Source organism: Equus przewalskii, chromosome 27, assembly GCF_037783145.1.
Source record: "Equus przewalskii isolate Varuska chromosome 27, EquPr2, whole genome shotgun sequence".
Taxonomy (NCBI): Eukaryota; Metazoa; Chordata; class Mammalia; order Perissodactyla; family Equidae; genus Equus; species Equus przewalskii.
In genome coordinates this window covers 835,415-853,467 of record NC_091857.1, presented here as the reverse complement: position 1 = coordinate 853,467, position 18,053 = coordinate 835,415, and the positions used below count along the sequence as shown (strand labels likewise).

The 18,053-nt window shown below is 36.6% G+C and overlaps 1 long non-coding RNA gene across 5 annotated transcripts in view; it reads right to left on the bottom strand.

Moving 5' to 3' along the window:
• Positions 1-18,053, bottom strand: part of LOC139079833 (uncharacterized) — a 48,891-nt gene that overhangs the window by 18,328 nt on the left and 12,510 nt on the right. For all 5 annotated transcript variants that reach the window (XR_011533781.1, XR_011533782.1, XR_011533785.1 and 2 more), the window contains exon 2: positions 4,815-4,939. This is a non-coding gene — a long non-coding RNA (uncharacterized lncRNA). The remainder of the gene's footprint in view (positions 1-4,814; positions 4,940-18,053) is intronic.

Sequence of the window (18,053 nt, the reverse complement as noted above, 5' to 3'; positions counted from 1 at the left end):
AGAGGGCAATATGGCAAGGAACTGTGAGTAACGTTTATAAGCTGATCTCTAGAAGCTAGGTGACAGACAGCGAGAAATGGAGACCTCAGTCCTACAGCCACAAGAATCTGCACTCTGCTAACAACAAAGTGAGCCTGGAAGAATAGTCTGAGCTCCAGAAAAGAACTCAACCTAACTGCCATCTTAAGTTCAGCCTATGAGACTTTGAGCAGAGGACTGTGTTCCCACACCCAGACTCCTGACCCATAAGGACTGTGAGATTATAAACATGTTCTAACCAATTAAGTATGTGATAATTTGTTGAATAGCAATAAAAATCTAATACAGGCCCTGGTGACTTTTGTTCTGGCCTATCTTTTCCAGAACGATTGTTTGGCAAAGAGCCTTGGAATATCAGCATCTCCTGCAAACATGAGGGCAAGGTTGCTGACTGACTGGTATAATCAGTGTCTCCTTCCAGAGCAAAGGACAGGCAGGTTTGCTTACTGTCCATAATAAAAGAGTCGGGATCTCTAAGCCCAGGGTTCCTCAGCTGTGATGCAAACCCACTACCTGTTCAGTGCGTGCCTGAGCCCCTTCACGTCACCCCTGGGGGACTTGAAGTACAAGGGGAACTCACCCAAACATGAAGCTCCTTCTTTTTGCTGTGCCGTTAAGTGTAAAGACTCTGACTCAGAACAGGAGTCGCACACCCTCTGCCGTTATCCACAATACTATGGCAGGCTGACTTGTGAGTCTGCACATAGGGTGAAAGCTCATACCATTCACAGTTTTTGACAGAGTTTATCTTATTTGCTTTTGTATTCCCTGCATGTGACATAAGCCCTAGAATCATGCCTAACACATCATAGGTGGTCAACTGAAGATTTTAAAGTAACTAATTAACTAATGAATCCAGTTCAACCACTATAATCTTAAGGAATTTCTCCTTATGAAATATGTCATTTACAATCTGTGTAATTAAGTTTCCTATAATGTCTTTATTAACATTTTGAATATGTAAATTTTATATTTAATTTTGTATTCCCAAATAGATGATATGCTTGTTGAGGACATGGATTTTTTTCCCCAGTATTTATTTATATCTCTGATTGTGTCTACAGAGTATAGTATTTAATAAATTGTGAGTACCTAATGACTACATCCATTTATTTATTAAATTTGATTTTTAATGTAGTCACACACACTTTCAGAAGCAGTATATTGCCCCACATCATTTTCAACTGATCTGCCAACTAATTGCATTTTAAATAATAAATAATGAATAATATGCGATCACTAGCTATTTGAAGAATGTTCAACCTTTTTAATATAAAGTCTTCTGGTGGTAAACAGATGATTTTCTTAGAATTATTTGGATTATCAATATGAATGTCATTTACAACATTCTCACACTATACCTATGGCATACAGGCCCAGGATGCTATATTCTCAAGAAGGCTAGTTTGACATTGTTATTATGTTAGAGTAGACTATATAACATTATTTTTCTTCTTTTGTCTAATATTTTGTATGTTGTGAATGAGAATTCACATTAATTATCTCTTTCATACTCACTTGGAAGGATAGGTAATATGCTATGAGTGAAGAATTTGAAACATATGAGTTACTTACATCACACACAGATCAATGAAAAACCTAGTAGTGAAATGTAGGTCTGAGGTCATATCCCAGAGCATTTTTAGGTAAGTTGCCTGCTTTAAAAGCCACAGAAAGTAGAGGAGGACCCATGGAAATCTTAACTTTGGGCTTGAAATATAAAGTTTTCAAGTCTCTTCAGTTGGGGAAAATAAACACTCTTGGATTTGGTAGTGGCCTTAGTATTTTCTATCTTCATTTCTTTTTTCTCTCCAAAGCCCCAGTACATAGTTGTATATCCTAGTTGTAAGTCCTTCTAGTTCTTCTCTGTGGGATGCAGCCACAGCACGGCTTGATGAACAGTGTGTAGGTGCGTGCCCAGGATCCGAAGTGGAGTGTGAGATTGTAACCACCACCCCACCAGGCTGGCCCCTCCATCTTCATTTCAAGAGTTCAGTTTATCCTGTGAGGCAGAGCTTGAGAAGGAAATCTTTTTCGGTATGTACCTCTTATCTGATGAGAATTCTTGTCAGATACAAGATGGCTTAAGTTTAGCAATTTAACTAATTTGAAAGTTTCCACCACTAAAGTGGCTTTGTCATCTAACATCTTATTCTTAAAATTCAAAATGGCAGGCTAATAGGCAACTAGAAAGTACTAGAAAAATGTGACCCTGAATACCTCTACACTAAATAATACCTTTATCCTAAGGGATCCAATGATAAATTTCAGGAGGCATTTGAATCTCCAGAAATTTTGCATATGTGCTTATTTTGTGTGTGAACATATAGTCATGCATCTCTTAATGATGGGGATGTGTTCTGAGAAATGGGGCGTTAGGCAATTTCATCTTTGTGTGGACATCATAGAGTGCACTTACACAAACCTAGATGATACAGCCTATTACACTGCATGGTACTAATCTTATGGAGCCTCTTTCATACATGCAGTCCGTTGTCGACTGAAACCATCATTACACGGTGCATGACTGTATGTTCTAGGGAAAGTCTGTACATATTTGATCATATTCTCATGATCATATTCCTGTCCCATAAGGGAATGAATTAAGGAGATTATAAACACAGGCTAGTTGTTCTAGAATCTAGATTAGTAGATGAGTAAATTTAAGGGCATTCTAAAATTTTAAAAACTAATTTTCATTCTTGTTATAAAACAGCATGTAACCTGTTACATTATTTCTTATAGAAGAAAGCTTTGTTATAAATCAAGGCATTTAATCAATAAGAACGTTTTCATTCACCAACCCTCTCCTGTTTACACACTAGACCATATTAATAATAACTATACCATCTCCAAAATCTTGAGTTCGAGTAACCAATTCTTTGACTCCTATCCTCCAGGCATACCAACTGTAATGTTCACATTCCAAAAATTCTTCAGTTCATCTGAATCTCCAATCCACATATTTACTTTCCATCTCTCATCTCATGGTCTCATGTACCTTCTTAATCAGTTTGAATTTCATGGCCCGTCATTATAACAATTTCTGTGCATATACCCACAACTCCTTTGTTCATTTTTGTTTAATTCATATTTTCCTGACTACCACCCCCACCCACCCCCTGCTAAAGATGCCTGTTTTGATGGACAGACTGTTTATAAACTATCTCTGGACAACTGCTCCATTTGTGCACTAGGTTCTTTTATCCATCGCCTCTCACCTAACCTTAGAATTTTTTCTTGAAAGGTTCACTTTCCCTCCTGCATCATGATTTTCCATATTTACTGGAAAATTTCTACAGCTATATGGACATGTATTAAAGTAAGATTGGGAGTTTTTCAGTAGAGCGATACAGAGGATAGGGTGGAAGAAGGGAAGAGCACAGCTGCAAAAGGTGTTTTCAATAGTGATATTGTAGTAGCATATCACAGAACGTAAGCTGGATAAGGAGAAAACACACAGGAGGAGATTAAGATTGTACAGTGAAAAGGTGATGAAATCAGTGGATCTGTGCTCTTGAGGAAAGTCAAAGAACTGTTGGGTGCTATAAAAATATAGATGAGCTGGAAGTTGGTGGTCAGAGAGGAGAAAAACTAAAATTGAGATGTAAAGTTGTGATATAATTATTGTTAATGGAAATATCCCAAGTTTATCCATGGGAGTGGTGAAAAAGTAGTGTGGAGGAAAAGCAACTGAGGGCTCAGGGTATTGGTGGGTAATTAACAAGGTTATAGAAGACACTAAAAACCCAGGCAAGAGTAGTGATGGAAAGGAAGGCAGTGATCTGGACAGCAAAGCGTGGCATGAATGTGATGTGGAGGTGGGAACTGACATGGGCATAAGTAAATGCCATCAATTAAGAGTTTAGTCTGAAGGTTTATTCTGATAGCATGCACTTTAGAGAAGTTGAGACTATGTGGGAGAGAGGAGAATTTGCTTGAAAAACAGCAAACAAAGCACAAAAGATACCATCTACCCCCAGACTGACATCACATGTGAGAGAGGGGAAACACTCTCCACCTGAGAGAGCCCTGGGAGGAGTGTCCTCAGTGAACAGCTACATTTCCAGTAGAACAGGAAACGGAAGGGACACTCAGAAGTAGGCTGTTGAAGACAAGGTTACTAGACCCTTCATAGACCTCACGGTGCTATGGAGGTAAAAAGCGCCATGAAATTTTGGGGGCTTCTGTTCAAATTGGCCATTCTAAGTGGATATTAAAATTGGCTCAAGGAATATACCCCAGTCTAGTTACTGCATTCATAAACCATTTAATAATTTTACCTCATTAAATACATTTACATTTGAATCCTAGCTGGGAGAGTGAATCAGAATTTATTCATTCGAATGATAACACAGTTACAGGGCAAATAGAGCTGGACTTTGTGTTTAACTGAATTTATCCTTTACAGACTCAACATGAGGTAATCAGCTTTTTAGCCAGATCTTAATAACAAATCCAAAAGAAAATGATCGAAAATAGTAACGTTTTTGAAGCGTTACTCTTTGTCTTGAAATATTATTACTAGGGGCTTAATAACAAAATTGAATCAAAAACAAATTTTTCATTGTTGTATTCAAAAAAAGAATCTACTTAGTGTTTCATTGACCCAAAAATCTATCTTACAATCAGTACTGAGCAAGGGGAATCAAGAGTATAGAGGAAATGAGAAATTGCCAGTTAACATTCTTTTTAGAACTGAAAAGTCACTTGTGAAATCGATTAATGTCGAAAAGTGCAAGATGAACAAAGATGTGGAATAAAGGGAACTGTACCTTCTTACAAAGTGTGTCATCGCACTCTGACCTCCTCATGCCCTTTTCCCACCATAATGTCTCTCTGTCAGGGGACTCTGTGGATAAGCTTCAGCTGGTCAGTCTGCCTGCTGATCATTTGATCACTGAAAAAGACAGCAAAACAATGTCACTACACAAAGAATAATTCTTAACTTAGTGTTGGTGGAAAAAGAAAGAACAAAACATTAATTTTACGTTTATTTTTAGTTGGAACATTTCCTGTAGCCAATGCCAATTCTTTGGTTGGTCTAGAAATGAACGTATAAAAAAGATAAGAATCATTAATAATTGCATAGTAATATTAGTTGGAAAAGTGTATTCTTATACACTCTAAGGGAGGCATTATTATCTACTTTACACATGAGGGTGAGGAGGGTGAAAGAAGTTAAATTATTTGTTCAAAACTTCAATAGCCATTATAAAGCTTTTCTGTTCTATGTCTTTTCTTAGCACAAAAATAGAATTTTTATACATCTCGCCCTGGGGTTTTCAAAAGCCACTTATTTAAAATATTCATATAGCACTTGAAAATAAGAAGTTAAATGTTATAGATAAACAAAGAAATCAGAGACTTCAAAAAGAAAAAAAAAGGAAAACATTATACAAAAGTGTTTGTCAGCTATGAGAGAGGCTTGAAGACAAGTGTGCTGGAGAAACAGAGTGGGTTGGTTTGAAAGATATGCAAAGAGAAGGGGGTTTAAAAGGATTTAGTGGGATAAAGAAATTGTTTAGTGAAATAATCTGGAAAAAAGACATAAGGAATAGGACAAGGAAGCCAAAGGCTAGCTTTGTCAGCTTTTATTTTTGACTGTGTGAAATGAAGGATACGTGCACAGTGACTCATCTCGCGTGTGTGCTGACTTATTTGCTGTATCCAGAGGCGCCTCCTGACTCTCAGCATTTAGCACTGGAACAACAATTCAAAAACTAATAACTGGAGTTTTCCATTTTTGACTGGCCATTTCATGTTTTTAATGGACTGAGCTGGAACAGAGCTAAAGAATTTCCAAGTGACAAGTTATTTCCCTAAAAGAGAAATGGTCTACTTAGGATAGGGCATAGCAACTATGAATCTTAACAGTAAAACCAGTTTTCTTTTTTTTTAATTGTCTTTCAAAAGAATTTTTGTGGCCAGCCCAGTGGCCCAGTGGTTAAGTTCACGCTTTCCACTTGGGCAGCCCAGGGTTTTGCTGGTTTGATCCTGGGTGCAGACCTAGCCCCACTCATCAGGCCATGCTGAGGCGGCGTCCCACATAGCAGAGCCAGAAGGACCTACAACTACAATATACAACTAGGTACTGGGGGTCTGTGGGGAGAAGAAGAAAAACAAAGAGAAGAAAAAGAAGATTGGCAACAGATGTTAGCTTAGCTGCCAATCTTTAAAAAAAGAACAATAAATTTTAGGGCTGAGAGTTACTTTTCAGATTTTTAAAAAGTAATTCAAGTAGGAAAAAGAAATGATTCATGTTGCTGATTATTAAAAACTAGTAAACATATGGCTATCTTCCCTAATTTAGCTCAATTTAAACTAAAAATAATTATAGCATGTGTAGAAAACTTATTTTAAACAATATTTTGTGTCTATCTTGATATGAAGGAAAATTTGTATTTTAAAAGACTGACATTTACATCTAAAAAGAATCAGACTGGATTAAATTATTGACAATAAATTCCTTAAGTGTATTGAATTATGGAAGAAGTAATGTGCAAATTACCAGAAAATAAGAATGTGGCGAAGGTGGAGAAGACCCTTGTAAAGCATAGAGTCTTGTTCAGGTAAATGCTGTTATCACTGTGATCAACTTCAAGTAAACATGGAAAGACCATGGGTCACTTATATTTATTTTTCATTCTTAACATTTGAGAGTATACTAATTTTTCTGCTTTATTTTCTTGATACAGCAATGATACTTCCTAAAGCTCTATTTTGCATAACAATTTTTGTTTTACTACTTAAGACTTATATATTGTAAAAAAAAAGGAGTAGATTTACACCTCTTGATGCCTTACTCCCCCAGTTAACTCTTTAACAAAGGTCTATTGGGGTGTTTTGCATTTTTGTGACTACAAACCTGTACATGAAAAATTAGTAAAGTGTAATATTCTATACTGAGAAGATGCAAATAGCTCAGAATTATTAGTTTGTTTTACAAAACGATCTACTAATGAATTCCAGAATATATTATTTAATGCAAACAAGTAGTTGATTGATACTCTTTTTAAACCAATTAAGCTACTACACATTCAAAGTTGGGACGGTGTTTTTTTTCTTGTAAGACCTACCAGGGATCCACAGCTTTACTTTGCATTGTACTCTCCAATAATATCTATTTAGACTTGTTGACCATTGTTTAGGACAGAGGCAGAAAACTATTTAATGTTATCTTCACGCCATAATGCTTTTATCTGTTTCATTTCTTTTCTCCAAAGAGACTGAAAGGAAGTTCACATATGTATACATTTTCAGAGAAGGTTTCGGAAGATGCAACATAATTGCTTTGCATAGCAAAGCATTTACAGGTTTGTTTTTGCTGTTGTCTGGAAGCCAGTTTTACTTTTTCCCTGCACAACTTATACATCCAAAATTACTGCAAAAATCTCCTTTGAAGTTGGTCCGAGTTCTGAGCTGAAATAAATTCTCCTGAGAAAAGTAAAAAAAGCTCCAAGATGATTTCTAGAATTGCTTTCCTTGACTATGTGTCCAGTGTTCTAAATTTTATTAAACTTCTAATGATATTGTTGAAATAGAGATAGTTTTGAAAGTTTACCAATTTACATATCTATTATAATAGCTACTCAGAGAAAGCATTTATTAAAATATCTAGAAGGCCCATATTTCAAAGATCATTGATATTTTTATATACTTGTTCTGCTATTTACACAGTAAACCACAGTCTCTGATAATCTTTGATATATTGCCAACTATTATGTACTCTGTAAATTACTTCAATATGTTCACTTAAAATATCCATTTAACTGGAATGTCTTAATGTAGACAATACTTGGTACTATGCAAAGTGAAAATGAGCGTTTTTCTTTACTGTTTATATAGAGAGCCATTAATTCACATTATTAGTTGGTAGAATCATATTGGTTGACAAAATGTATATTCTCTCTTGTATTTCCCTCCGTTGTGAATCTTGAGCTATTACACTAGCTGTCCATTTAAATGGAAGTCACAACTGGTTTCCCATTTTATTATTTAAAAAAAAGATGACTCTCTTTTTTACTTGGCCCTTTTATCGTATTGACCTTAGGTTAATAAGTACAGGAAACAATCTAAATGTAAAGATTAACTTAATGTTAATATCTTCTAGGCATTAGATCTTGCTTTATTGGGTAGGAAGTAAACATTAAAAGAAAATGAGCTCTTAAAAATGCTATTTCACCACTGTTTGAACCCTCAAGGTACTAAAGGTAATAAACAAAAGAGAAAAGAAGTGGAACCAAAATGTACAAGTACTGGTGTATCTGATGTCACTTCGTTCTTTAGAGGTTCTGCTTATTTTCAGAGAAAACAAATTCTTCCAAAGCATGAAAATTGAGTTTTCATATTTTGTGAATATTGTTTTAATATGGCTTCTTTTAATAAAGTACCCAAGACTTTCTAACTCTTGAAGTTGATTTAAAAAGCAATGGGGTTTATCTTAGGGCCAACAGGTAAAAATCTATGAAGACAGGCTAAAAAAGATTTAGTGCTCTCTTGGGAAGAACATAATTAAGAAAGATTTCACTGAAATACACAAAACTGAACATGATAGAAATAATGTCAAGCAGACTATTTTCCACTTACAGAAGATAACAAGATGAGGGTTCAGGAATGGGACTGGAGGAAAAAGGAAATTCAAGGCAGATGTTGGGAAGTACTTTTTCATCAAATGGATCACAAGTACTTGGGAAAGGAGTCTAAATGGAAAAACTAAAGTTGAAGTGAAATCATTGGGATTGAAGAAATTTTAATATACATTTTAAATGTGAAACATAAGAGAATACATAATTATTTTTATTGTTTAGCATGCTTATTTTGAATTTCAATTAAACAGACCCAAAATAAAGTCATGCAAATCAAACTAATTATAAATTATGAAGAAAGAGAGCGGATGTACTAGTTTTAACAAATAAATTCTTTGACCTACGGCGTGTAAATCACGATTCGACCCAGTGACTCTGGGATAGATGCTCCCCTTCTCATTCTGAGTGATTCTCTTAGTGCCTCTCAGGCACCAGTGTGCCATCTCTGAGTTTTCTTAATTTAGTCTCTTTAAGCGTGTACTTTTGAGAACTGTCAGTATTCTAAAGATTGTTAGATTCAATCTCTTAAATGCTATAGAAATTAAATGAATATGTATTAAATTGCATAGCTGGAGCCCAAAATCAGAACTTCTAATATTGCCTGATAATTTCATGTCCTAGGGGAACTTAGAACAACAGATCCGAGACTCTTCTCTCCCAAACGTCTTGACCTCCTATTTTGCACATTTCTAGCCCCGAAACTAAAATCAGTTATTCTCGGAAGCCCTTGTTCTCTTTGATGGGGAATAGTTTTTACAGAATATAATCTGCGTGTTTTCAGTAGGTAGAATTAGGAACTATTTAATTAATTAAAAAATTAGAAGATTATGCTGATATTTCCATTTCATATTAAATATCATAGAGTCAATCATTTTGATTTTAAAACTATATCTCTTATATACTGAAAAATCTATGCCTAACAATATTGGTGTAATTATTTATTTGTTTTGTTCTCAACACACACAGAGATTTTGAAGATAAAAATACCAGCATTGCAACTAACAATGTCTTATGGATGTATTTGAAAGTTGCTTTTGTTTGTAGAATGCTATCAAGTATGCAAGTCCACATCTATGTTCTAAAAAGCATTTGAAGGAGTTATTTTATCCATGCTGGCTGTCAGCAACTTGAAAAACAGATACATTCTTTTCAGTTGGCTTCCCATTTTTAGGAAATTTTTTTCCATTGGATTTTCCTTTTCAATTCCATTTTATTTTTTGAATATTTAAAATATTTGATTATTTCAAACTTCAATACTGAACAACAAATAATATTCAAAGAAATATTCCCACTCTGTCCTCTCCCGTATGTTCTCCCTCACAAAGATAATGATTTATTAATGTTTTTCTTTATATTTAAATGTTGCCTTTGCAAATTTGTGGAAATATGGTATTGTAGTAACTCTAACCAACCAGTTGTCAAAACCAGAAACCAGGAATTATTTTGTCTGCTGTTTAATTTGTTTCTTCTCTTAGATTTCTTGAATCTTTTCTCTCTACCTTTTATGCAGTTTTTTTTCCTGTTCACATCTAACAGCTATTAAATTATCACCCTGCCAATAATCATCTCTCCCTCAAAAACATCATCCACAGCATCTAGAAAGTTATTTTTTCATTTAAATGTACACTGTTATATGTCTCATCGATTCCACATTGCCTCCAGAGCCAAGATTCAAATTAAAATCTTCAGACTAAAAATTAAATTCCTTTTCTATTATAAGTATTTGCCTCCCTAAGTCTAATACGTCTTAGTGCCCCACACATTTCTTTTTTTTTTTCTGCTTTATCTCCCCAAACCCCACAGTACATAGTTGTACATCTTAGTTGCAGGTCCTTCTAGTTGTGGGATGTGGGACACCGCCTCAACGTGGCCTGATGAGCGGTGCCATGTCCGCGCCCAGGATCCGAACCGTGGGCTACCGCAGCACAGTGCACGAACTTAACCACTCAGCCACAGAGCCGGCCCCTGCCCCATACATTTCTGACCCACCTTCCTTTGCCAGCAAGTTACCTATGTTCAAAGAGGGTGAAACAACTTTCATATTATAAAAAATTACATAATTATATATCATATAAGAAATAATTTCCATAAAAAAAGCTTTGCTGAGCCTTAATAAAGCAATATATTTTGATTTTAGTTGCATAATATATATTTAATGATAAAATTAGTAAGCATAGCCCTAAAAGATCAAGTATTATTTTTCAGCCTCTGATCTACAGAACTGCCTAAATCCGTACTATAGCACATTTGGGATGGACACATGAATTCAGATGCTTTGGGTCCTAGACCTAAGACTTTAAAAACTGAGATCTTGAACAAAAGTAGAGATATATAATAGGATGCGTGAAACTCGCCAAGAAAACACTTTTTCCTACAAACTTCATGTACTTCCTTGATATATTTTATACTTTGTCATTAAAGTCTTGAACAAGGGGTTTCCTGGTAAGCAGAACTATCACTGATTTCACATAATTCTTCTGACTGATGAAACACAAATATCTGTGGGTCTTTGATTTAAAGCTTTAGCCTAAAGCCATATCTTTAATAGGGCATAATTTAGTTTATTTGTGTTGTGTTTATATTTGTAATACTCATTTTACTATTTATGGAACTTTCACATCAAGAAACTGAATATATACATTTAGCTTAATATTAAAGACCTATTGATATTTTATTAACTGTTCTAAATAAAACCCTTGGACAACAATCTAGTTATGTACCAATTTCCCTCTATAAGTACAAACAATGTTTATCTAATGTATTTTTGGCTTACAAAAAATAACGAAGTGCCTGTATTGAAGTCACATTAGACACTTCGTGAATGTGCAAGAATTATATACTAATTACATACTTGAAATCCATTCATTCAAAAGGGTTTAACTAGCCATTAAATTCAAGCAATTATGCCAGGCTATGGGGGATAGAGGGCATCAAAATGAATAAAACTGCATTACTATTCTTAAGGAGTTTACAATATAGAAAGAGAGAAAGCTTAATAGAATAGTCACTGTTCTGCAAAGAAGTGTAAGATAAATGCTACGAAATTCCCTTACCCCTCCTCAAAAAAGAACCAAAATAAAGGAGGAGAAAACAAAATTACCTAGGAAGTTCCTGGTGGAATTTCAGTTCTTAGAAGGGAGAGCTTGGGAGAAGCAGCTCAGGAAACAGTGTCTCATGGAAAGCTAAGGGATGGAGAAGCTCGAACTGGATCACGACACTGTGGAGACCATTGCAGGTCAAAGAGGCTTACTCCAAGGATAACGGCTGTGGATGTCAGAGACGGAACGACGCACTTGGTAGGATGACAGATGTTCTTGAGGAAAATGTTAACTTAGAAAGTGGACTAATTATGGATCAGCCAGTATTGATAGTTCAAATGAAATCTCAATATGTTGTTCTGGGTCTTGTTAAGATTCTAATCAAATGTGAATGCTTATTGCTTGCTGATGAGCCTCTCTCAGAATAAAAGTGTATCAATAACTGTGACGGGTCTGAGATTTACCCTACTTGTAAGTTAACAAGTTGGCCTGCCACAGATCCATGGATTCTGGCAGAAGACACGAGACTCCTGGGCCAGAGACAAAGGACATGAGGACTCACAGTAAAGCAGTAGCAAGCCTGTCAACACTTCCTCCGGCTAGTTCCTCAGACCACAATTCCTGCAGGAAGATGGAGTGCTTTTTCAATTGAGTGCTTGCATTCAAGATAATACCTAACAAAGAAGACCTTGGCATCAAGTCCAATTATGTGTATTGCAAGAAAATCTCCACATATAATTTTGATTTTCATTTGTCATTAAAAACAATTCTATAAAGAGTAATTTGAAAAAAGAGTTCAATAAGCTTAAATAGCATTGGAAATATAGTAATTACCAGTCAAGTCTCTATTGTAAGTAAACTTTGTATGTGTCCACCACCATGCCAGAAGTTGAAGAGACAAAAGAAATCCTAGATGAAATCTGTGCTTTCTCAGAATTTACATGTTAACTAGGAAGGTAAAAATGCAAGCATAAATCAAAAAAGGAAATTAAGTACTTACAGTACAGACTAAAAGTATAGTAGATACATAAATAGAAAAAATTAAAAATAATAGTTCTTATAATAATATATCAGATTATGGTTTATTAGTTCGGAACCGGTTATCATATGTGGAAAAGAAGCTGTTTCAACATTTATATGTTTCTACCTTATGTGTAGTGAGAGGCAGTATGCACAGTCGTTGTAAGTGTACACCCTGGATCAGCACCTTAGCTGAAATCCAGCTGTTTGACTTAGAACAAATTATGTTAACCTCCCTAGTCCTCTAAGACTTCATCCACAAAATGAGCATAATAATTGCATCGAATTCTTAGCTTGGTATAAAACTTAAATAGTTAATACATGTAAAATTCTTATAAAAGTGTCTATGACCTAATAACCACTCCATATATTTTAGCTTCCACTGTTATTTCCAAGTACCAAGTGCTTGTCTCTATCAGGCACACATTTATTTACTTGATGCTATTTCTTAGGAGATCAGGTACCACATTGGATTTATCATATCCGCAATGCCTGCACATGTCAGATCTATTACAGCCATGTTACACTTACTTAAAAAAGGGTTGGTGGGGGGCTGGCCTGGTGGTGTAGTGGTTAAGTTCGTGCACTCCCCTTTGGCAGCCTGGGGTTGCAGGTTAGGATGCCTGGTGTAGACCTACCACCATTCATCAAGTCATGATGTGGTGGCATCCCATATAAAAAGTAGAAGATTGGCACAGATGTTGGCTCATGGCTAATCTTCCTCAGCAAAAAGAGGAGGATTGGCAACAGAAGTTAGCCCAGGGCCCATCTTCCTCACCAAATCAAAAGTGGGGAGTCGAGGGATGGCCCGGAGGGAAGAGAAGGGAAGAAGGAAGGAAGAAAAACAAGAGAATTGCAAAAACAGTGAATGAAAATAGTCCCTTTGCTTGAAAAACTCCCATTTTATCAGTGAGACAGACGCTCATACATTTGATTTAAACACAGCTGTAGCCCTGTGGTGAGGGGCAGAGGGTGCGGCACCAGGACGGCTGTCGGAGAATGGGGTCTGCGGAGGTTGGGGGTCGTGGGTGGAGGCATTCTGTGCAGGGGAAATGGCGTGAATGTGGATATGGGATGGGAAAAGACACAGACTCTATAAGGAAAAAGCAGTTCAGTGTGGCCTCAGGATTTTGTTCAAGGGGAAAACTGAACACCCTAAGCCATAGTGTAAATTGGATCCAGACTTAGCAGGACTTGGTGTGTCATTACATTTTCCGTATTTAAGAAGACGAACTCAAAGGTGGGTTTTTTTTCTGGTGTTTTTATTATTATTTGTTTCTATTTATTAATGTGTATATTTTACATTTCTGGTATTTTGCAGTTGTTTTGAAGAAAAAGAAAGATAAATTAAGCTTTGCTTTAATTTTGCTAGTTTTGGGTAATTTTACATGGTGGCTATTTATGTTAAAAATAAGCATGTGTAACATGTTTTATCACTCTGCCATGGGAAATTTGATCTAGTCCCCATGCTAAAAGGCCCTTTGAAAGATGAAGACATAGGGCTATGATTCGGTAAATCACAGTGCCAGCGCCGGGCTGAAAAGGGCCTCGGGTTTTTCCGCGGCCCCACCGCAGAATCCTCTCGACGACGTCGCCACCAAGCGGTGGTCGAGCCCCTGTGGGAAGAGCGGGCCGCCCTCACGCCGCAAATAAAACTAGAGTGAGCCAAACTTTAAATATAAGCAATAAAGAGTGGTGTTTTTAAGTTAAAACATGTACAATGCTGATCTTTAATGCCCCCAGTTCCTAAAGAAACATCTCTGTTTCACATAGAGTTTGAGGATTAGATTCGAAACAGTTACTTTCTAACCTTAAGAAATATTCATTTTAAAATATTTCTTTCTATACACAGTGTTCTGCACAGAAGACAGCAAAAGCAAGAGGAGCCAGGAATTAACAAACATGAGCAGAAGTACTGCAAAAGGAAAGCAGGAAGGGGACAGACGACACACTGCAAATGCAGACTGTGCCTCTGCTATTGGCCCTTGCATTTTATTTCTATGTAAGAAATGAGCACAACTTTATTATAAAAGATTCATTAGCGTCACAAGTAATGGTAGATCAGCTAGTGTTTTGATCAACCCAAGAAATAAGCACTTGGATGTTTAAAACACTTGGCAAGACATAGGCAGAATCTGAAATGAGTTGAAGGATCACAGATAATGAAGGATGTGCTGCTTGTCCTCAGAATACACAGTGTTCTGGCTTCTGATGCCAGCAGAGGCTCAGGAAGTAATTCTATTAAGCTCGTGCTACAAATCCTTATTGATGTCATAAGGCAACTACAATAGCAAAAACAAAACTAAATAAAACACTTGATCCAACTCTGAACCAAAACAGAACTTTCTGTGGAGAAGAGAATATAAATTATTTATTCTGTGAGAACAGCAGGTAACAGTCTTTATTCCTTCTCTCAATAAAGATAGAATTGTTTATGGATCAACTTCAGCACCGTGTAGTTCGAAGTAACTCTTTTCTGAATTAGTTTCATTATTATAGGGGAAACCATCAAACTATAGGTAGCATAGAATGTGGCAACAAGATATGTCCAGATTCTGTTGCCAAAATTTTACTCCTTCACATACCTCAAAGTTGTTTTTATTCATTTATATATTCTTATACTCTGCTTTGTTCCAGAATCACACATACACGCATGTGCACATACACCTGTGCACACACGCACACCCCAAAAGGATTTAGTGTATAGTTAAGTGACTTAGAGTGAGGAGAAAATAAGGGAGAGAAAAATATAAAACCAGGCTCAAAAAGCCATCCCAGGCGGTCCAGTGAAGTTGCTAAAAGCAAGAGATGATCATTAGATGAACCTAAAAATAGGCTCTAAAACCTTTCTCCTCAGTCTCACTGGGGCATAATTATTGTCATTTCAAAACTGCTTGTTCTGTTGACTGCGTCCGCACTCTCTGTGGCTGCCATCCGAGGTCGTTAGTCTTTCAAGCAGTTTGTCAGAATGATTGGATGTTGCTTTTGGGTTCCCCTGCTGATGAGAAAGTCAGCAAAGCTTTTAGGACTGAGTACGGGAGAGCACTCGGCAGTGATGGAGTCGTTGTGCCCTGTGAAGTTATGTGAAGAATCTCTCTCCCATCCCAGGCTCCCCCTCGGAGCCGCTCTTAGGTGCCTGAAGTTAGTGGGCTCGGCATTCCACGCTGTACCAACTGGACCTGAAAGCCTTCCTTTTTCCTTTCTATCTCAGTTGGGATTCATTCTTAAATATTACTATATTACTACAAAGCAAGCGAGGTTTTTTCCCTTTTTTCATTTTTTGGAGGAAGAACAGGGCAGATGCTTAATCAGTAGAGCCAAAGCCACTGCATTTTGAGGAATAAATCCCATATAAGCAATTTTCAACTCATTTGATTAAATGGAAAGATATTTTAAATGTAGCCTGTAATCAAATACAACTGAAGATTTAATAGAATTTACTGAAAACAAAAATACAATCTTCGTATGACTTGAATCACAGTACCTCATTCAAATACAGCCCCTACAAATGTCCGTTTCTACTTGTCAAATAGTAAAGCCAACTATAGAATACGTCGCACCATGACTCCTAAAGTCACCGTTCTAGGAGTTGATACACAGTAATCTATTTACCCTCGCAGAGACCCTATGAGATGAGAATTACTCCTGTGTGACAATGAGAAAACTAAGGCACAGAGAGATTACGTAACTTGCCTAGAGTCACAAAGCTGATTGGTGGCAGAGCCAGGATTCACATACACCTGCAGTCTGGTTCCCAAGCCCATGATCTCATCCACTAGGCCCTTCTGCGTCTCAGAGAGGGTGTCAAGTTTCTATGCTGACATATCTTCCAGTATTAGGTTTTCAGTCTTATCATCATTCATTTTGGTCCCAGAACCAGACGACGGTACCTTTGTTTGGACAGTGCTTAGCTAATCTGAGATTATTTAGGTAGAATGAAAAAAAACAATAAACCAGAATTAATCCTAGGTGTAATATCTCTCTTTGATAGAATTAGGGAAGCCATTTTAACATTTTGTGGCTTGTTTTTTTTTCATTTATAAAGTTGGAATATTCATATAATTCTTTTCACAATCATAAATGGAAGCTGAGCATGAATGTGACTATATAAGTCAAAATAAACTCCTGACAGATCAGTGTTGCATAAAGTAGTACTCTAACTAGTAGGACATCTCCTGAAGGAGTCTGCTTGATTTTTTCTCAACTGGTAAAGTACATGGACCATGGGTATAGGGTCCCCTAGGACGCCTGCAAAAATGTAATTATAGTACCTTTACTTAGACCGACTCATCAAAATTCCTGGCAGCTTGGCATAATAAAAATACGCATTTTATTAAGCTCCCATGTGATTTTTATATACTAGAATTGGATAATAGTTGCTCTTGAACAAGCCTTGGTTCTCCAACCTGCCAACACATTCAGTTCACGTGGGAACTTTGAAAGTTAAGCTGAATAAATCAGAATCTTGGGTGGTTATGGGGCCTGAGCATCTGATGCTGTTAAAGCTTGCCAGCTGCCTCACGTCACCTGTGCACTCAGGTCCCAGGACCACTGCCTGCCTTCAAGTTCACAGAAAACGATGGAAAAGGGAGTACACCTTTTCTGACTTCAATAATTTAGGAATTATTATTACATCACTAATTATAAAAATGATCATCTTTGCCAAGTTATTCTTTTTGACCTGTGAAAATCATGTTGAAACACATGTCCTGCCCTCACTTTCACGAGAGTAAGTACCCTGGAAGCTGCTGTATCGATTTCCTTTTCACCATTACAATGGGAGCATCTGTGGTCCAACAAGATCATGGAACAGTGGGCTTGATCACACGGCTTCTGGGGTTGTTTATAATTGTGTTGGTGGAGTGTCCTGCCCTGACAGCATATGAACATACTAGGGAATGAAATGCTTGCATACATGCTGATCTTCGAGAGTCAGTTATGCTCCTGAGACTTAAATACTGTTCATGAGTGACGCTATACAGCCCATTAAATCTCCTCACTCTTTCCATATGGAAATGCTTTGCTTAAAACTGTTCCCTAGGGACAGAGAAAAAAAAAGAGGAAATTATTTTCAAAATATGTGGGAATTTTTACCGGGACATATTATATACTATATGCTCAAGTGACAATTCTGAATGGACCGTGATGACCCAAGACTTTAATTTTTGATTTAGTCTGACATTAACATCTTAACTTCTCAGTTCAGCAAATTCAAGTTCAATAGTGTAATGAAGTTAGATGCCACACTTAATGCTCCTTTTGGAATGTACTTAGGGAAATTGATTTAGGCCCTTTTTATCCTGGGGAAATACGATTTTATGCTCTTAACTTTGAAAATGAAAACAATATGTAATAAGATGAACACTGA